The following is a 22859-nucleotide window of genomic DNA, read 5'->3' as shown; positions in this document are numbered from 1 at the left end:
TCACGTAAAATCTCTGTGACGGAATACACTACTCAATATGGCGCGGATCCAAGAGTTGGTGCTATCAAAAGGAGAAATTCTAGGTGATGAAGCTGATTATTCGTGAGTAGTTAAAATTTTGTTGTGTATTCGTTATTTAAATTTTATATTATTTTAACAGAATTCGGAATTAGGGCAGCTACGACGACCAGGCAATCACTATGGAGACAACCCAAATGCCATCTTCAATGCGGTATTATGTGTCAGGTATGTCAAGTGAAATGTACAAAGTTTCCATTGATAGTGCAAAGTGCATCGTGTCTAAGAAAAAATAAAATGTCCTGCAAAATCAACACATTTTTTATTTATAAGATCCGAAAAACCCAACTACGTTTCTATTTCAATTAAATCTACGTGAAACGCATGTAGCAGAACGCATCCCTTTTCACATTCGAGCTATGTTATTTTCACATACAACTCATATTAAAGTTACGTGAATTCTGCTCGCTGCGCTAGCTCTGTTTGCTACCTGAAATTCACGTAGGTTTCACGTGATTTTCATGGTGGCAAAAATCCATGTACATTTTCACGTAGCGTTCATGTGAAGAATTTTTTCGGTGTGGGAATTATTCTCGATCTAGTAGAAGAAAAATCAGAATTGGTGAAACTATTTTCCAAATTTAGGGGTCATTTTTTACCTGATAAATTTTACTTTCATTATCAATCTGTGCTGACTTATAAAATCTCTGAGTTTGATGATAACATTGTTTTTAATTTAATTTACTACGAAATGTTGATATCTGTTTTGTGGAACCTTAAGTCTCGTTCGAAGCTTAATTTCTCAACTCTCAATTCGTATTGGGGTTTTTTTTCAACAATTCAAAACACTACAGTATGACCCAAAAAAATTAAGAAAATCAGTCATCAAGGTTCAAAAACACTTTTCTTAAAGTTAAAATGATTTAAAAACCTTATACTTCATTCAGCCATGTAGATAAACTTAAATTTTAGAAAACAATCACCCGATGTGTCCACTTCCGTTCTCAATTACTCTCTCCATGCGAGATCGTAGACGGGAGCATACCTTCGCAATATAAGCCTTTGACATTGAAGCCCACGTCTCAGAGATAGAAGCCATCGGATACCGTGTTCGTTTATACGATCAGTGTTGCACTGGTAGTGCACCTGAATGGCGAAGGTGGCAACCTCTGAAAATATTCAGTGATACTTGTGCCCTCACCAATACTATCGTAATTTTTGACAAGTCGTGCCTCCCGGTATAAACGAACTTGGTGGAAGCGAAAACAAATATCAGCTGGTAGATAATGGATTTTCAGAGGTTGATATTTACAGTTGACACTATCGATTTCACACACACCAAGTATAGGTTAGGGCAAAACTCGATTTAAGTTCGTTTTTGTCCTGTTGAGTGCAAAACTGAGCGAGTGGAGCAAATAAATACGGTAAGAGAATCGAGACTTGGATAAGAGGATTTAAGGGCCTTTTTGAAGACTTTAGTATTCCATTCTAAGAACCATGACTCTGGTGGGATGCTTAGTAATTAACTTGAATTTCCCATTCTCTGGAACATCCTTACACTTTAGGGGTGAAATATACCGATCGCTACGTGTATCTGACGCCGGATCAATCTAAAAAAAATTCTCGTCTGAGAACACGACGATCAGCTGCTTCTTCTTCAACAAAGACAGAAATCGCTCTGTTAGAGCTTAAAAAATCAGAGAAAGTTAGACACATATGTCTGTGCACAAGCGAATACCACAAATTTGATATCAAAAGAAGATTTCCTAGCAAATATGAAATCGTATCAGAAATGATAAATTATGTCGTTTACAATGGTGTTGGGAATCGCAATTCCAACTGTATAGTTAAAAGACCGTATAAAATATCGCCTGAAGTCAGTTTAAATCGGATATGGTTGAAAGTTTGCAATGTTTGTTTGAAACAACTTAGCTCCCGCGCGGGCTTCAAGTGAGAAAATCATCGTCATGTTCACTCTGCAACCAGCAGTGCATCCAGATGGCTAAAAATCAGCTGGGAATTGAGTAATATTGGTCAATGAGAGATCTGGAAAATATTGTCACTGGCAACGATTTGAAAGCTATGAGAGCAAAATCTTGCGCTTTCTTGCATTTTTCCGTTAGGTACGAATAAGATGTCGGATACGCCCAAATGGTGTAGTTTTTGTCGCTTAAGAAAGAAATGAAATTTATGGATGTACAATGTACATATATTGCTTCCACTTTGGTAGGTAAATGTTGTTATGTCAACTTTCATACGATCTTTCTATAATGTATATGGAACGTATAACAAAACAGAATATGAATTTAGCTACGAAAATGTTTGCTAGAAGTTCACTTTTAATTTCACGCACTCCAACTTAGGTTAGGAGTTAGGGCAAATTTTAACTTTTAGCAGATATACTTGAACCGATATACCCCACTTAACGAGAAATCGGGAGACACGAATAGCGCTATCTGGCGACAGAAATGGAAGTATTATACTGTGAATTTTTTCGGAGCATTGGATGCCAGGTGTCCTGATTTTTCAATTGACAATCGCAAAAAATGTGGCGTAGAATATACACACAAAATTTCTGAGCCTCCACTTAGCAAAAATAGTCGATTACTTTCGATTAGCAATTGGACTCGTTTTACTGACACGATAGCAAAAAGGGATTTTTGCTTGATTTTAGTAAAAACTAAGTTCGTTGGCCGCTTTCTGATTTTGGCAGCAGCCGTTTTTGCTGCCGCTAAGAAAAAAGTCAGTGCTGTTTGGAAGTTTGATACCGACGGTTCCTTTGGTGGCCAAGTGGACAACGAAAAGGTGGCCAAATCGACAACGGAAGCATACAGGTAACATTACATTCGGAAAATAGATTTTCCGGTTTTAATGTGTTTAATTCTCTATTTTTTCGACTAGATTGCTGCTGCTAGTGACGGTACTTCATCAACGCGAATGTACGGAAAGGATGGTTCATGTAGGCCGTAGATGTAACCATCCGAAAATAGGCGTTAAATAACCCGTTCCCCGCTGGAAAGTTATCGAAATGTTAGTGACAAAAAAGTGTTTAGTGCAAATTCCGAAAAAAATAAAAATAATATGAAAATCACACAGTTTTTGTATTTGATTGAAAATATTATACATTCCATGTGTTTCCAGAAGAAAAATAATAAATCTTGCAGGCTCAAATCCTGCACGATCTTTATCACCGGTTTTTGCTAAAATTTCAGTAAAACATTCCGGCGGCTAACTTTTTCCCATATTTGCTGATATTTTAGCAAAAAAATATTGCTAAATTGATTGCTAAATTTCTAGCTGGTCAAATTTGAGCAAAATTTTGCTAATTTTCGGCCTCGAAAATTTTGTGTGTAGAAAAGGCGGATGTAAAATGAGTACTTTTTGAATAAATATGAATTATTAACAGCGCATATTCTTACAATTCTTAAAACGTTATCCAAACCCTTAAAGCATCGGCAGCGGTAAGTGTTATATCAGATGTTAACCCGGGACACATTCTAGGTCCTTTTTTAGCTTTAGCAGCTCATTTGCGGTGCGGTAAGTGCTAAACTGGTTCCCATTTTTTCCACTGGTGACGCTCCGATAGGTGTTGTTGTTTTTTGTTGCTATTTTCTTTTGTAAATTTTTCCTAGACACTTTAAGGAGCTGGTCGGTATTCAAATATGGCTCCTGGCAATTGCTCTTTCAATACCAAGGAGCATGACCGCTGCTGATACTTTTAAACATCGTGATTGTAATATTACTATCGATTAAGCGCAAAGTTTAAAAAAAGAAAGAAATAAAAGGGAATTTTATTAGACTCAAAAACTTTAAAGTCAAGCATTCGTAATAAATGGCTGATTTAATATGACATCATAAATAACTAAAAATACATTGAATGACGACATTCGCGATAAAATCTGCCAGCACAGATTATAGACTTTTGCATTGCAAATTTCTGCCAGCCCTTTACGAGAAACGAAAACAAACTACATATTCCTAATCAAACATTTGCGCTTTTTAGTTTCTTTAAATCGAATTCCATGAAATTTATTTCATCTTTGTCTTCATTTTGAGTTTTTAACAACGATCCGATACCTAGAATATGTCATACAAAACGATAAAGTCAATATGTCAATTAAATATAGATAAAGTAATGAAAAAATGGAAAATCAAAAATGATTATTATTAATTTTTCCTAGTTATATTTAAATAGGTTTTTTTTTGTATTTTGGATTATGATTTGTTTTGTAATTGTAAAGAATAATAAAAATGTTTCATTTCAAAACCAATATACATGCCATTCGGAACCTGAGATGAATTTTTATTTAATTTCGTCACATTTCCATAGCGGGAACTAAATTTTCACTTCTTGGTAATAACAAATGACATGATGCTTTTTTCGTGGTAATTTAAAAAAATGTGCTTAAATTTTATTTTCTTTTATTTTGCGTTCACGTGCACAAATAAATGATGGGAAAACATTAAGAAAAATATCGCATTCCGATTATTCATTGACAATCGAAAGAGTTTGTTTTATTTATTTCAGTACAATTGGTTTAAATTTGAAAGAAAAAACAATTCTGTTGCACACATTTGTTTCAATCAATAAAAAAAATTCAATCTGTGCCCTTTCAAAATGTTAATCTGGAGTTGTCAAAATGCTGATCAGGGATGCCGTCCAAACATATTTTCATCACTTTTTTTGTTTAGTTTAGGAACACATAACAAAAATAAATTCCGCTCATTTAAGAAATGAATTCTAAATTCGCACCACCAGCCTTCACTTCTTTCATGTTTTTTAGAAGATATGTCACAAGTGTCTTAGGCATAATTCCAAGTTCACTATCAGAAAACATGGATATTAGTTATTAGCCTTTTGTTTTTTGTTTGTTTTAATCAATTCATTAATTATAAACATTTAAAGGAGATTATTGTCATGTTATTGCTAGATCAAAGCTCGGTATAATATCCTTTGACCTAACATCTGAATTTGATAAATGATCTAACAAACTTTATAGTCTGATAATGATAAACCAATTTGTTTGAAAATGTTCAAATATTAACAAGAAACATCTAGCATGAGACAATAACAATACCATCTTATAATACGAATCGTTTACAAATCCATTTTATGCCAAATTGAAAAGTGGCACCCGTCATCTAGTAAAGAGCAAATAACGATATTTCTACATAAATATTTTTTTTTTAACTATTAGTTAGCCAAATTTTCTATTCTGATTGATTGAATTTAAAATCTTTTTCTTTAAAAAAAACTTTTTGCGCATCCAAATCAATGTATCGTTTAAAACAATCAAATAAGGAAGGTAATTGAAAGTAATTACTCCGCTCCATATTTTGTTCAGAAATATTTACAAGTAATGAATGGAGATATTTTCTCAAACCCCTTTTTATATGTTTGTTTGTTGATCCACTAACATTTTTTTGGTGCAAGAATAGAAACAAACAATTCCATTTATTATAACTGGCATCCCTGATCAAGTCGAGTCGGAATACACGCTATTCACAATTTAGACAAATTTCTCGAATAAGTACTTCCATTTTGTCCACTAGAGGATGCTGATGGTGTCGCCTTCTCATTATATGAAGAAAATAAGTGTGGTGAATATTGATTTCAATTATATTTGCTTTTAGGCTTGTATAAGAAAATTGATTTTTTTGTACTGAAAAATCAACATAATTTTTGTTTCCTTTGTAGAACCGAGCCTGCTAATGGCTTTTGTGCTAATTTATTAATTTTTGTAAAGGAAATTTTCCGCTGAACAACTTTGTTGAAGACCTAACTTCGTATCTAATAAGGCAAAAAAGTCATAAGCTGTTTAACAGGGGTATGTCTTTTGGCATTGAAAAACAATAAATTCAATTGACAACACTGCTGGGACCGAAGTATAGTCCTATTTGCCGCTAGTAGTATTAGTGTCATAATTCAGAAATTGTCACTAATACTTTTCAATTTTGGGAACATTAACCTAAAAAACGACCGTGTTCATCGGCTGGCTGCCCAGTTTTTGCACTGAAATTTGTACCGAGAGTTTTTGAGGTTAATTGTCCCGACTCATCTGTACACGCTCAGCAAGTGTGCGTAAGAAATGTCAAAAACAACTCTATTGCATGGAAAGAAGTCATTCAATACCTCGCTAGGCACCCAGCAGTGATCTCAATTAAATTTATTGTTTTTCAATGCCAAAAGACATACCCCTGTTAAACAGCTAATAGCTTTTTTGCTCAATACGGTAGAATACGAAGATACGGTCTTAAACAAAGTTGTTCAGCGGAAAATTTCTTTTTTTTTTTAAGTTGGTACAAAAACCATTTGCAGACTCGGTTTTAAAGAAAAACTAAAAATGACGTTGATTTTTCAGTACAAAATATTTAATTCTCTTATACAAACCTAAAAGTTCAAATTTACTCATGTAAACGTTGCTTAAAAATTCTGCAAAAAATCATAGAAGACTTTTGAAGCAGAGCTTCGTTTTGACCCCAGGGTTTGAGAAATTCCAAAATGACCTCAAATCGACTCAGTCTAATGTCTAATAACACAAATTTGAAAAAATAATTAATGACACGAAGTTGTTTCTTCAGAACTAGAAATTTGCTTAAAAATAAACTTTAAGCTGTTTAGCTGTTTAGTTAACAAATTTGAAATCAATATTGCCAATACAGCAAAAAACGAATGCGAATTGAAATTTCGAATAAAACGAGATTATGAGCTCCGGACATACAGTACCGTTCATAATTGTATAGAAATTGGAAGCACGCACACTGTCACTTCGAATTAGAACTTCCATAACTTTTTACTCTGATGTTATTTTTTGATCAAATTTTTTTCGTTAGATAGACCAACTATCACACTATTATACCACAAAATTTGAGCTTTCTGGAGTTTGTGTGGCCTGAGATACAGTAATTCTACGAAAATCGGACTTTTTGGACTTTTCTCATTCAAACTGCAATATCTCTGAAACTACGCCACATTTTTTATTGAAATTTTGCAGAGTGATTGTTGAAACATAAAGCTAGCATGTCTGAAGTTTTCGAAAAGTTCTATCGATGAGATCAAAAGTTTCGCGAGGTGCAATATTTCAGGCATGATCCAAGAAATGCGATTTCTATAGAATTTTGGACGATTCATGAGAACAATATTGTTTCCATCCAACAATCAGACAAAAAGTGTCTGGCAAAAGCAATGAATGAAAGTCAAAACAGTTCATTTTTAAAGTTCACAACATGTTCAATTCATCATTAAAAGCTTATGCTGACAAAAACAAGCTGGGAAATGGGTCTTTTTTCGATTGATTAATAAGAAACTGGTAAAAAAATGAGAATTCTATGTTTTGAAGTAAATGTTGGAATAATAAAGCAAATACGAATTAATTTACCATTTCACTTATAATTCTGTTAAAGTAGGTAAATTTATTTGAAAGTTATAAAAAAATATGAAAATAAAAAATTAGTTTCTCAATATTTTAGAAGGATACTGATTTATAGAATTCAATTGATAACTCAAAGGATGAGCGTTTCGATGCCCATGTTTTAATGATTGTTTTGGTAGATTCTCGCATCCTGAACTCGATTTTTTGTTGTCAGATTTTGTCTATCACCTTTAGCTTTTGTGATATGGAGTTCATACGCTTAAAAATACACCAGTTTTGAGAAAAATCGATCATTGATAGACAACTGATGAAAAAACAATACTAGGTACATAAAAGAGAAAAAACTGATTCAGAATTGGTGTGACTTCATTCAATCTGGAATCTTGAAAAGTTAAATTCTATGGTTTTAGTGATAATTTGTATTTCTGGCCTAACTGAAGAAATCTTTAAATACATTTAAGAAATTTGTTGAAGCCTCGCTTTGATTTTGGCTTTAAAAAAAATATCTTAACTTCAATTTAATTTAAAACTTTGGTTTACAGTTCCCTTAAACACCCATATTTAACCGAATGGGAAAAAGTAAACAAATAGAAAACATCTAAAACTTTTTTCGCAGAAGTTAATTTTACTTGCCGTCTTGGGGAAAGTTCAAACTTCTATTAACCTTTATAACTTTTTTTGCAATGTTTTGAAGTTTCGTCCAAAACGTTCAGAAATTTCTCAAAAGAAGTTTTTTTCGAAAATAAAAGCTTTAAAGAAAAAAAAAACCTAATGTCATATTTCGATTCAGAGCACTCAAAAAAAAAAAAATTAAAATAGCTCTTAAGTTCATTGCACCTAAAAAAAATTTGAAATTTGTGACCTTGTGTAATTTATCAAAACCCTTTGTAATGTGGAATTGAGCATTCACAACAACAAGATACACAAAATAAAGCTGCGGCTGAAATCGATTTCTTAAATGATATTTCACATCTGCATAAAATTTGCAATGACATAAACGATTTTTAAAACAATGAAAATGAATAGCAATAAAGTAATAGTTACTAGGTCTTAGTTTTTTTTCTGCTAATTTTATTGATTATCGTGAGTGAGTAGTGAATACCTGCGTTTCTTAATAAGAACCAATTTCAAAAACGAGGTAAGGTTTTTGTGACTCAAAATTTCAAGGGATTAATTTCTATAACCCATTTTTTTTTTTTTAAATCTTGATCCTTCTGTTCATTGAATTTATTTTTATTCTAGTTTGTCTTGAGTTTTCGGCATGAAAATCATCAACATCATCGATACGAATATACAATTCTTACACGAAGGAAAAAGACCACAGTTGGTCTAACTATTTGAGCTGGTTAGACCAATCATCAAAGCGTAGTTGATTTTTTTGCATCTAATTATAAATATAATAAACTAAACTCCAAACTGATGATTGACTTTACGCAATCAACTATGAATATATGGATTCAACTGTAATGGTAATGGTAAATGATTCAACTGTAAACACGATAGATTCAACTACAATTGTATAGTTGATTTTCGGCATTCAACTATAAATATAATAGATTCAACTATACATTCCTGGTTGACGTCTAACATAAATACGATAGACCATTTTTTGTGGTATAATTGATTCAACTGTAAATATGATAAACTCAACTACAAACATCAAGATGCAAAAAGAACAACAGCGGAGGAGCCAGGAGGTGAATATCGGGATTTCCGGTCAGGTTTTCTAACATCGTGGCGGCTAAAACAAACTAGATGCAAAATGCTGAAATAATAAATTTAAAGAAAATGAAACGTAGCCATAAAATTATTCCGAAAAGAACATCTCAAGATATGATAACATCCAATATAAGCAGAATTTAAATTTACAATACTTATACTTGAACTCATTGAATCAATCATAGAAATAACAATCAATCTATCATATTTATAATTAAACTAGCTGACCCGGTAAATTTCGTTTTACCTTTTACTTAATATATCGCTGGAAATATATAACTTCATCTACACGTCTTAAGCTTCTTCGTGCTGGTGATTTTTTTTGAAAACCGTCATAAAATTGTTCGAGTAACTATTATACAAGCCATCTCTGACACGAAAAACCCTCGGATACCAAATTTTACTTCATTCCGACCGTTCGTTTATACGTGATGGTGATCACCTCCATTTTTATACATGAGATCAATCATATTATTATGATTGAATCTATCATATTTATAATTAAATCAGTTATATTATTATAGTTGAATCTATCATATTGTTAATGGGATCAATCATATAGTTATAGTTGAATCTACTATAATTACAGTTGAATGTATGACATCAATCGTACATTACGGTTGAATCTATTACATTTGAATGCCCAAAATCAATCATACATCCATAGTTGAATGTATTATATATATTGTTGAATGTACGAAATCAATCAGATTGTCTATTATATGTATTGTTGAAATTTTGATAATTATAGTTGGTCGAGAAATAATCAGATATATGATTGAATTATAAGTGAATTATTGTTGGAAATACCATACTTTTTTCTCCGTGGAGTCACAGGGCTGAACTTTCTCAACTGAGATTTTTTTTCAGAATTTACCTACCGCCTTGAAAAATTGTATGATTGTATGATAGGAAAGTTATAACAACAGTATGTATTGTTGTCGATAAGATTAAAAAAACGCCAAAAAAACTAATTGCACATTCCCCAACGTGCGGCAGGTTTTCGAAGATCCATAGACGCTGACGCGATGACGTGACTATCGGAGAAGCAGCTTGAAGGTTCAACATTTTTTAAAGAGAGTCGGCCGCCACCCATATTTGCTTCATTAAATTTAGGTAGGTATAAACTAGCGGAGCGAGAGACAAACCGTCGCACAGTTCGCGTCGTTGTGTTCATTTTCGTTGTTGTCGTCGTCGTCGTCATAGTCGTCATAATCATCGTAAAGATATTGAGAAAAATTTCAGAAACCACGGTGCTGTTCGCTCGTTCACTCCCTGCTGTCATTAAGTTTGTTTGTGTGTCATTCGCGAAACATCAACAACGGGTTTGAAACCCACTAACTATAGATATCGCGGAGAGCCAAAGAATGAAAATTAAATACTTTAAGATATGGACGGACTGAGATATGTATGTAGAAGGTACCGGTCAGGCAGGATCGCCAAGTGAATCGCTCGGGGAGATGTCGCTGATTGAACCGGGGAGTTCGTAGTTTAAGTGACAGCAGCGCCAACCAAGTTACTTAGGTACCAGAGTGTGTGTTTCTAGATGTATGCATGCACATCTGGATTGACATTCCTTACTTCAAAGCTGTCGAGAAACTGAGATCAACACATGACAGTTGTTAGCCCAGCCCAAATTGTGTTTATATGTCAATTAAATTGTCGTTCAAGAGGCTCGATAGATATTTGTTTAGTTACAGTAATGTGTTACATTTTCCTTATGTTGAGAAAAAGCACAACAAACTAAGAAAACCCAAACACATTTTAGACAATGTTTGGAAAAAGGCAATACAAAACCACATTAAAATATCCTGAGATGTTATGGTTTCAACAGATGTAAAATTTTTAGTAATTGAAGCTATTGATGAATTCGAGTCAATCTAATAATAGATATCATTGGAAAAATAGAAGGTTTACTTTCTGGAACTTACAACAAGGTAGTCTGGTTGCATGGTGTGAATCATAAAAACGAGTATTCTCAGGCTCAATTTTTTCGATACCTACTAGAGTTTATAAACATAATTGCTCAACACATTCCATGAGTTTAACCGAATCTATACATTCTGGACGTTTGACTCTGAAAATGAGTAACCGATCGACGACGACGACGTTATTCATCGGCTTCAAAGAGACTCGACATTGGCACAGAAAAACGTGAGAATCTAGCAGACGATCGATTTGAAATTCTCAAACGGCGACGGACGCCGTTATTGGCTAAGTCAAGTCAAACCAACTAACCTAAACAACTAGAATTCGCTCGCGCACCTCGAGGCAGTCAAACAAATTTGTACTGTAGTCAGTTAACCTTCTCTCGGCAGCAGCCGCAAATATGCGCGAGAAGATATAAATTGGCGACCAAGGTTTTTCAGCTCAAAAAGATGGGACCAAGCGGGAGCATCGAATCGAAATTATGTCATCTCTATTTAAAATATGTACACAGAGTGTTGAATTTCGGGCGTGTTGTTGTTTTTTTTCGGGGTGTCGTGTTTTTTTCTTCTTTTAAATTTAATTCTGAATGTTTGGCTGCTTTCAAGGCTGCCTCAGCACATGGGTACACGATACTGGTGAATTGAGACTGACAGTTTTCATAGTGCAAACACGTACGTCGTACCTACAACTTTTCTTCGCCACCAAACCAAGCCCTTCATCAGGAAACCAACGGGATATGTACCTGGTTGTTTTTGGTATTACAACTTCGCGTGTATAGACATGACCACAGAAAGTCTACTCAAATTTGTTGACAGTTATTATTTTTCCCCTGCTTCATTCTGTAAAAGCTATTTTATGAGGTCATCATACCGGAATGTTTGACACACTTCGTTTGGAACACTTGGTGTTTCCTTGAGCGATCGAATACAAATTTATAAACTTTGAAGATTTGAAATTGAAAAAACCAACGTCTTTAAACTTGCACAGTTGTGTTATTTGAACTATAACAAGATACCTCAGCTGCATTAAACCACAGAGAACAGATACAAGCTAGCCCACGAAAGTTGTGTAAAAAATCCCAACACTCTTTTTGAACTAATTTTTGTTTTTTGGCTAGGCCACCAGATGTCTCCAAACACACCAAAGAGAACTGTCAAAACAAAGCTGAAGTTTCAGTCAGTTATTTATAGGTTGTATGAGCTGCTTAGCATGCTTCAAGAAAATCGCTGTTGATGTTTCGTAATACGTTCATCGTGTTGCATTCAAATTTGTTAGAAATACAAAGTTTTAAACAGCTGGATTCTAAAGTGATATGTGAAAGTAACCCGCTTTGAGATGCCTAGAATCAGTAGTGCTGGGTGAGACTGATCGTCAAGAATGTTCTTGTATTTGACTGGACATCGGTGATGCATTTTCTAATATAAATTACGGTTCAAGAAGTGCGAAAACTTATATCAAAGCTGTAAGTTATCTTAACTGTCATAGTAGTGCGAAAATAAAGAAAGTGAAATTTCGCCCAGTTAAAAGTAATTCGGATTTCATTTATTTAGCAATAAATTAAAGTCGTCCATTTTACTGAGACATTGGATTCATTTTTTGTAAGTTCATATACGAATACGCCTTTTCGAAAACTGGGCACTTTAAAGTTGATTTGTAACTTTTGAACGGCGCAATAATAGTCAACTTTTAACGTATTTTTTTGGTGATAGCATTTGAAATTTAACACACTTTTTGACGATTTTTTGTTCGAGCTTGTACATCTGTTCTCTGTGATTAAACTGCAGAGAGTTTTATTGAAGGAAAATAATCACAGTAAGAAGATTCCATGTGACTTCCTGCGTAGAAATTAAACGCAACGTCTCGCGGTTCTAAGCATTTGAGTAAATCCCTGTCGCTCCTTCGATCTCTTACCACAGATTAATTGTTACTTAAAAAAACTTAAGCCATTAGTTTTCTTCCGATTGTATGTAGGTATGTCGGTATTATTCAAATTGACAAGGACCAACAAATCGATTCATAAATTACGCGTAAAAGCATCGTGAGTATATTGTTGTATCTCTGTACTTTGGAGCACTGTTCTTAATATTTTTTTATAACAATAATATTTGGTACAAAACCTCATAAAGTTAGTACGTGGTAAAACTGTAAGGACTTTTTTGATGGTTTTCATGAACTCAAAAAGACCTCGTCTGGAGCACTTCCAAGATAATAAGACCGGAATAAATTTTAATGTTTTGTCACTTGGACTTGAAATAGTAAAATATAATCCGAATTTTCAATAAATTGGACCAAACTGAACAAAACTTATAGGTGACACAATTTCCATCTTCTACAGTTTGACCTCCGCACTATCAACTGATTAAATTTTTGAAGAGCTTATCACATTTCTCAATAAATTACCTTAAACTTTATTTTTCCCACTCAAAGGCCACCAAATCCAAATTGACTAGATGATGACTAGTTTATGAGTTGACCCCAAACTGATTTTTCATTTTATAATTCATTTAGTTATTTTAAAGAAATTTCAGATGAGGGAATAACAAAGATAAAGGGTGATACGGTCAAAATTTGGTCAATATCAATTTGACGTATTTCTTTCAATTTTGCATTTAAAAAACCTGAACACCCCTAATTTTGAAGGTGTATGCGTGTGTAGAATGTTGCTCCTATTTTGATTTTGGAATTCACTCTTCAGTTGTCAAAATGCCGTCCAAGGAAGAAAAACAGCGTATCAAAATTTTGCTCGCGCATCGCGAAAATCCGAGCTACTCCCACGCAAAGCTGGCAAAATCGCTAAAAGTTGCCAAATCAACCGTTACAAATGTAATTAAAGTGTTTTGGGAACGTTTGTCGACAGCCAGGAAGTCTGGATCGGGGGAAAATCGAAAACCGAAAGCCGCTGAGACGACAAAGAGAGTTGCCGGTAGTTTCAAGCGAAACCCTAACCTCTCTCTCTGAAATGCCGCAAATAAGCTGGGTGTATCGTCTACAACCGTGCATCGAGCCAAAAAACGAGCCGGACTATCGACTTACAAGAAGATAGTGACTTCAAATCGCGATGATAAACAAAATACGACGGCCAAAGCGCGATCCCGGAGGCTGTACACGACGATGCTGACGAAATTTGACTGCGTGGTAATGGACGACGAAACCTACGTCAAAGCCGACTAAAAGCAGCTTCCGGGACAGGAGTTTTATACGGCAAAAGGAAGGGGAAAGGTAGTAGATATTTTCAAGCACATGAAACTGTCAAAGTTCGCGAAGAAATATCTGGTTTGGCAAGCCATCTGTACCTGTGGCTTGAAAAGCAGCATTTTCATAGCTTCCGGGACTGTCAACCAAGAAATTCACGTGAAAGAGTGTTTCCTAAAGAAACACGGTTGTTCCGTACTGTTTTGTCCGGATTTAGCATCTTGCCATTACGGTAAAAAGGCCTTGGAGTGGTACGCCGCCAACAACGTGTAGGTGTTTCCCAAGGACAAGAAGCCTCCCAACACGCCAGAGCTCCGCCCAATTGAGAAATACTGGGCTATTGTCAAGCGAAACCTACAGAAGACCAAAAAAACTGCTAAGGACGAGCAGCAGTTCAAGGCAAACTGGCTTTCTGCGGCGAAGAAGGTGGACAAGGTGGCTGTACAAAATCTGATGGCAGGAGTTAAGCGTAAGGCCCGGCAATCCGGATTTGGAAAAACGGAAGCCTACCTGAATATTTTTCCTGAATTTTATCTAATTAAACTTGAAAAAGAAATTTAATTCGATTTTTTAAATAAAAAATTTTACCGATTTACACGCGTTTTCTCTTAACCAAATTTTGACCGTATCACCCTTTATTTGTGTATGATCGAAAACTTCCTTAAACCTGGCTAGCAAACGTTTCGGCAAAATTCCTTATGAAGGATGGACTAAACATTTTTCATAACTCTTCATTTGGCATAAGAAAACTTTACGGATAGGAAAAACGTTTTTTAAGTTCTGAATGTGTATAAAAAAAATAAAGGTGAACCAATACTCAATCCAAGTGAAATAAACTGTTCTTTATCCGGTGAAGAGGCCGGAAATAAGTAATAAGAATTTGTTTCCGAGTTTCCATTACCTATAAAAAAAATACAATTTACCAGCATTATATTTTTAATCTCCTAGATCAGAGGTCGGCAACCTGCGGCTCGCGAGCCGCATGCGGCTGTTTTGATGTATAGCTGCGGCTCTTTAGCTCACTGTAAGAATATATAGTATCGATTTGATTGAAAAAAAAATCAAAAATCGCACAGTATCAATATGTGAGCATTGTGACTTCAAACACTGTTTTTCATACAAAGATCCAGAAGAAAAATAATGCTATCGCTGTCGGAACAAACTGAAGCGCCAATAAAATTGTTTGTTTAAATAAGTATGATTTGATTTTTGTTGCGTTTCACGTAGTTTTTAAGCATAAAACGTTTAGATAAGGGTTTGAATTTTCATTCATCCTGGAATGCATAATTAACAAAAAAAACAACACTAACTAAAATCAAGTCAAATCACCAACACCGGATATTGCGGATTTTTTGCGGATTTAAAATTCATTTCACCACGAAATTTGTTTTTGTTTAATCATTTACTTTTTATTTGTGAGTAATTTTGTGTTAACGTGTGAAAAAGAGCACTATTCATTATTTAATTATTTTTGGAACAACGCTATTTTTCCGATAGAACCGCGATTCTTGCCTATTTTTTCAGTTTTAAGCAATCGCAAACATCCTTTAAAACTTTTTAAAATATGTACTGTGAATAGACATAACGTAATCGGAATAAGTCAATCAATCTGAAAAGTATTTTCAAGTTTAACGAACAATAACTTAAAAACAGTAAATAGCAATCCTATATATTCTCATGTGTTGAATAAAGATTATTAAATAGAATATTTGAAATTCATGATAAAAATTCAACTGCTTGACAGTACTCCAAACCAAAACATAAATTCATGTTATAAACTATACTCGAAATAAGATTTAAGATTGCAGAAATTAGACTTCGGTACAGTTATAACATTTTCAAATTTTTTGTTTAAATTTAGAATTTCATGATTTGAATGAAAATTTGAATCAAAATGAAAACTAATCAAATCAGCATCTATGTAAGTCCAGACGTAATTTGGCATTACCTGACTTTTAACTTGTTTATTTTTAAATTGTTCTGAATTTTTAAAGCAAACTTTGGCTAAATATTTGAAAATATTTAAAGTGATTTTGGTTTAAGATTTAAGAAAAGCTGTTTTTTGTTCTAGGTCTATTATTAAAAGGCATTATACCACATGAACTAACTATTAAAAATTGAAAGATGTTTTATACCCCTAATTGAAAGCTTAATCACAGGCTTAACATATTTTTGTCAAAAAACCATATCGTTCTATTTGAAACCGAAGCTAATTTTTCAAGTATTCAATTGCTTGCATTTTTTTAATATTTTACAAGACTTTGCACACAAAGCTTTGAGTACTTCCGAATATTTAAAGTACAAAAGTATGATGCTATAGAACGAAGGAAAAGCTGTCACAACAAATTTAAACAAAGTTTCAGTGATAGGGTCCAAATTATTCATGTCACAGGTTAATCAATATTCCATAACTAATGTCAGTTATTATTTTGAATATTTTAGCTTTTTTAAATTTTCTTAATATTTTTCTTGAAACTTCGGTTCAGGAGAATATTCTGATTATGATATTATCAGCTGTATACTATGAACCAAATGATAAAATGATCTGTTTTTTTTTAATATTTGACTCGTGTTTTCAATTGAGTTCAATCAATCACAGAATCAAAAATTTATTAAGGCCAAAACCACATGTTTTTTCTTCAGTAGTAAGAAGCAACATGTAGGGACAATCTGCAAAGTATTGAACTCAAATATTTATTCTATCGAATGCATTCATATTGAAACATATACGTATATGATGTTACATTTTTAGAAGTTTCATTTGATTTAATGCCCATATTTCTGGAATTTTCGTTATTATTGGAAAATTAGTTGAAATTTCAATATAATCTTCATTTTTCATCAAAATTGCTTTGATGAGTCGTGGCAGTCAAATAATATAAATGTTGAATAACAATGACAAAATATTGCTGACAAATTGCTATGCACATTTAGCATAGATAAAAGCATGTTACAATAGTTGAAAATCCTATTATTTTAAAGCCAAACAGCTTTAAAAGAAGTTTGAACTTGGTAAAAATGTCCCTTAGATTTGATTAAATAGATTTGTTTTTCTTATTAAACATTCTGGATAGATTGTGCTTAACAAACATTAGTGCGACTCTTTGATACAATAAAATTTTGAAAATTTATAGTTTTGGCTCTTCTGGTTCAAAAGGTTGCCGACTACTGTCCTAGATCATGAGTGGCCAAACCAAGGCTCGTGGCTTTTTGTGACCTGCGAAGTTCATACCCGAAATGTCTATTTAAACTTTCGAGTGCTTTGCGTAAAATTGTGGACTTTTAAAATGTTTTCCAACTCCCTGCGAGCGTTGAGAGATTCAAGGTGAGCACTAGACACTAGTTCAATTTGAGGCTTCGAAAGGCGTAATGGAGACAGTCGAACCATTTTTTTTTTTCAAAAATAACTTAAGTAGAACTCAATTCGAACCTATATCGAATATAAAAATATATCTGAGAATTTAACGGAGGGTTTTGTTAAAACTATATATTTTTATGTTTTGTACAGCGAAATTTTTGAGCCATTTCAAATAATCGAATATTTAAATAAGATAATAGTTGTATTATATATCTGAGACGTAGGTTTAAGCTATTGATGTTGTCGTGATTTTATGAATCTCAATTCAGAGGTTCACTTAAACACGTCTGTCGCTCGCAAGAATAGATCAATGACTGACTTTGTTTTGTTTGTTTGTCAAGTGCTGCCAAAATAGCAAATGTTCTCATAGAAATTTATATTATTTTATTCATCTACAGTGTTGCCGAATACAACTATTATTTTATTTTATTCCTAATTAAATTTGATTTATTTTCTGTATATTCTTCATCTCGTCCCTACAGATGTGAAAAAAGGAACTTTGGCTCGGTGATACTAAAAGGTTTGAGCCGATTGAAATAAAAGAATAATTAAAAAAGAATAGTTGCATTCGGCAACACTGGAGATTAATAGAATAAAATAAATTTCTATGGGAACGTTTGTTATTTTGGCAACACTAAGCAAAACAAACAAAACAAGGTAAGTCATTGATCTATTCTTGCGAGTGACAGACGTGGATGAGTGAATCTCTGAACTCAGAATTGAGATTCATAATAATCGTAAAATCACGACAGAACTGTCAGCAATATTGTGTTTTTTTTTAATGCAAAAGGAGGAACTTTACTAAACTTGTCATAACATCGATCAATAAAAACTTTGGAGTTAATTTGAAGGACAAGCTTCAGGAAATAGAGAACTTAATTTATCGGCCTTATCAGTGAAAAGTAGGGACACCTTTTTAGTAGGGACACCTAAAGATTATGAAATTTTATAGATGGGGAAAGTTAGAAGCAATGAAAGATGGTGAAAATGAGCGGGTAGAATTGATTGAGAAACATTATCATCACATTTCTTTTTTTTTCAGGTAAATGCAATCCTATTTGTATCTACTTCTTCTAAATAAATTCTTCATTTCTTCTAACTTTCTAACCATCTAAAAAATTTCATAATCTTAAGATGTCCCTACTAAAATGGACATCACTTTTCACCGATAAGGCCGATAAATTAAGTATAAATTAAGATTCAGAATTTATAATTCAGATTTTGGATTCAGAACTCAGATTCTGAATTCAGTTTCAAAATTCAGATTCAGCATTTCGATTCAGAATTCAGTTTCATAATTCAGAATTCAGATTCAGAATTCAGATTCAGAATTCAGATTCAGAATTCAGATTCAAAATTGAGATTCAAAATTCAGATTCAGAATTCAGATTCAGAATTCAGATTCAGAATTCAGATTCAGAATTTAGATTCGGAATTCAGATTCAGAATTTAGATTCGGAATTCAGAATTCAAATTCTGAATTCAAATTCAGAATTTAGATTCAGCATTCAAATTTAGAATTCAGATTCAGATTTCAGATTCAGAATTCATATTCAGGATTCAGGAATCCGATTCAGAATTCAGATCTCTGAATTCAGATTCAGAATTCAGATTCAGATTCAGAATTCAGAATTCATATTCAGAATTCAGAATTCAGATTCAGAATTCAGATTCAGATTCAGAATTCAGATTCAGAATTCAGATTCAGAATTCAGATGAAGAATTCAGATTTCAGATTCAGAATTTATTTTCAGATTCAGAATAAAGTTACAAAATAAAGGTCAGGAATCATCGAATCAAGATAGAATTCCACTGCAATCCTTCTGATAACAATCAACTTCACACACCCAGATCCAAAGTTGTAACGTTAGTTTTCAAGATGTTTCAATTCAAGTTTCAAGTAGGCAAGCAAGTACTTTCCGTGTCCAACAAAGAAGGCGTGTTTGGAAGAAGGCACGTTTTCTTCATTCAACCAAAAACGTTGTTAACTTCAGTATGTGTATTCGTAAGTAAAGGTGATGTTGTATTATTATGTTTACTGCACCTTATTAAATATTCCACCGAAGAAGACGAAGGTTCGCGCCTGGTTCTTTTCTACGCGAGCTGCTTCAGCTGCTTCTTCTTAATTTTGTTGTTTCTGCTGTTACTTTAGGTGGTTCTTGTTGGCTTGTCTTCGTTGTTGATTTTCAACACTCTCTCTCGCTTTCAGTATTTTTCTTCGCCGTGTCACCGTTTTTCGGCTTTTAACTGCTGCTTGGTTGGGGTATTTGGGAGGCTCCTTCACCTACCTACACATATACACTTGCACAAACTAACTTATTTTCTTCTTTTTTCTGAGGTACTTTTCAGGTTTGGCCACCACAATATTTTATCTGCTCACTGGCTGACTGTATTCACTTCACTCAATGCTTCTTACGATGGGATGTAAATATGATTCACTTATTCTTACACAGGTTTTTTTCTTTAATTTTTTTTTCAATGTGGAATGCACCAAACAGTGGCGCATGAATCAGAATCTTCCAATAGGATTTTCACTGACGGCTAGAGGGAAGACATTGGATTTAAAAACAAGCTTGAATTTAAAACGCAAATAGGTTGCAACAACTTTTATTCGAATGAAAAAAGCCATTGAAAAACAAAACCGACTTCATGTACATATGTGGAACTAAATCTTTTGATGTTTGGCTTAAGAGAAAAGCGCAAAAGGTGGCTGCCATTTATGCATATTCAAAATAAAACCAGAGAAGCCATTCAAAGCAACAAACAAAAAAAAAACTAGTCATTTCCACAATGCTATTGTTGTGTGACTTCCCTGATTCCCCTTTTTTCGAACAAGAGTTAGAAGAGACCGTGGTATGTTACTTTTGTTTTCGACTAATTTTCCCCGGCAATCGCGAAGCGAAACTTTACTTTGTGTTTTTCCAAGGGAGTAATTTGGCTTTCGAGTTTTATTTTCCAGTAACATCACCTTCATGAAAATAACTGCATGATAGTTGATGGTATTGTTGTTAGCTTCTCTCAACCCACTTTCTGAGATTGCGTTTTACTTATTATTTTTCTATATCTATGTTATTTTGAGGTCGCGTATGCTGTACACATCATACTTCTTCCCAGTCATTTTGTTGAAGTGTTGCTCTTTTTCATAATGACTGTTCCTCGGCTTCTCATACGCCCACCTCCCTTTTCTATCTTCGTCGTCGTCGTCGTTAGAGGTAACTTTTAATCCAACAGTTGGACTTCCAGCTTCCTTTTTCCTTGTAGCATCCTTATCAATGGGAAATCACACATCAATAGTTGATTACCAGCAGAAAGCCTCTTCCAATGTTGGAAAATAACAGTGATATCCCTGGAACTGAATGACCTAATGGGCAACAAATGGAGAAAGAAAACCACACATAAAACTGTATAAAACACTGGTGCTGCTGAAGAACACACTCACACAAAAACACACCCAAAGGGGGAGCCGAGCCACAAACAGGGATGATGGGCCCACCAAAGCAAGGAACGAAAGAAACACAAACAAGAAGCAACAATAACAGCAATAATAATCGCCGGGAAAAGGAGGCAAAAAAGATGACCGCACCCGCGGCGCGCAAACCGAGTTCGATTGACGACGGTACCACACTATAGGACAACTAGCGAGCGGTAAAAGAACACGTCCACACTACTCAACGGTCGAGATGCGATTGAATCGAATCGAAAGGTGGAAACGGAGCAAGAGAGAGCCGTACGGTTTGTGCAACTGTTTTGTTCCGGAAACCGGTTTGTCCAATTCGGGTGATCCAACTAGCGACGTCGAACTGTAGCGGAAATCTCATTCGAATGTTCAAATCTCCGTTAAATTGAGAGCGGAGAGGGCTCGATCAATGAGATTCATTCATCGGTTTACACCAACACCCGTTCCCGTAGTACAACTTTTGACGCATTGCATTGAATGGGCAAAGCAACATGAACGGGGAGCGGGAGACGACCAGTACCGTTAGCTGTGTTTGTGAGGCTTTCCATACAATTCTCTCAGGAATCTCCCGATCTTGGTTGGCGTTGGTATGAATGACATGGTAGCGGAGAGAGCAGTTCGAATAGGAATAAGAAATGGGTGGCTGGCTGGCTTGGCTTCATTCATTGCAGTGCCGCTGCTGCCTGCAAGAAGATGACGTCATTTTTCTCCACATGCTCTCCCACATCAGCTTTGCGAGCGGGAGGAGAAATAACGGTGGTGTTCATTTTGAATCTTGCATGGTTGGTACTTCGTGCGCTTGAACGCAAGTTCCAATCAGAGGTGTCAAGTGTGCTGATTTTTCGAGATTTGTCCTGATTTCTGAAAAACTCTCGAACTGTCCAGATTTTTAGACATTTGTTCTTTAAAATTTCCGGAATTGTCTTAATTGTAAAAAACATCTCAATTGTCTCTATCGCGAAAAAAACGCGATTGAAGTATCACATAAACACTTTGCTGTTATCGCACAGTTTCGCAATTTTAGTAGACTCCAATGCCGTGGATCTCTAAAGTATACTCATGAACCTCGATCGAATATTATGGAAACGAACTGTTTTTTCAATGAAAATTGTTGTGTAACATTGATGCAACGAAATTCTATGAAAAATAAAAAAAAAATGGACGCATATTTGTCACTCCACGAACATTTTCCCAGTAGTTGTTTGGTTTGGCATTTCGTGTGTGGCTCTTGTGTTTTATTCGTGAATGGAAGCTTAAATTGAAAAAAATCAGGTCTTAATCGGATTATTTGAAAGTTTACACTAGCTGGTGTCTAACATGAAGTCTTTAACGGGTTCGATCAATAAAACGACATGGGCGAGCAATTTGCGGAAGCTCAATCGCTTTACAGGAAGCACATTTCTTCAACTAATTGTCAGCTGCCGTGCTAAAAACGTCGCAACCGCGAGAGAAGCGTTACCAGAAGAGGACAATCAATCCGTTTGCAGTGAATATGGTCCTGGGACAAGTTCCAGATGAAGTAACTCTGGCGGAATAGTTCGTAATCATCAAGAAACATGCAGACATCTCCGGTATTTTACTAGGTGTGTCAAAATCCAAAGCTCAAAGCAAAACCAAAAAGAAATGGTCTGCATGCTAAAACCATCGTCAATCACATATGGCCATCCAGGACAATTGATAATTACAGTTCCACCTGTCACACGGCGCCGTAACAATTTGACTAATGTTGTGAAGCGGGTTACGTTTACATGCACTTTTCCAAGTGCCAGCAACGAACCCGAAGCGGTTTCACCGAGTTTTTTTTGCACATGCT

General features: G+C 34.5%; 1 protein-coding gene across 12 annotated transcripts in view; it reads right to left on the bottom strand.

Annotated features, from left to right (window-relative positions):
• The window catches only part of LOC129743570 (protein 4.1 homolog), a 169371-nt gene extending 148102 nt beyond the window's left edge, over window positions 1-21269 (bottom strand). For 7 of the 12 annotated variants that reach the window (XM_055735614.1, XM_055735620.1, XM_055735623.1 and 4 more), the window contains exons 1-2: window positions 21029-21263; window positions 19634-20130 (exon numbers count right to left, since the gene is read on the bottom strand). The gene's annotated coding sequence lies outside the window, so the exon portion shown is untranslated. Of the gene's footprint in view, window positions 1-19633; window positions 20131-20891; window positions 20957-21028 lie in introns of those variants that run through there. The other 5 variants (XM_055735617.1, XM_055735618.1, XM_055735615.1 and 2 more) reach the window with 5 other exon arrangements.
• Window positions 21270-22859: the final 1590 nt, after the last annotated feature.

This window comes from Uranotaenia lowii, chromosome 2 (assembly GCF_029784155.1).
Source record: "Uranotaenia lowii strain MFRU-FL chromosome 2, ASM2978415v1, whole genome shotgun sequence".
Lineage (NCBI taxonomy): Eukaryota > Metazoa > Arthropoda > Insecta > Diptera > Culicidae > Uranotaenia > Uranotaenia lowii.
The sequence above is the reverse complement of the archived record's forward strand: the minus strand, read 5'-3'. Positions and strand labels throughout refer to the sequence as shown.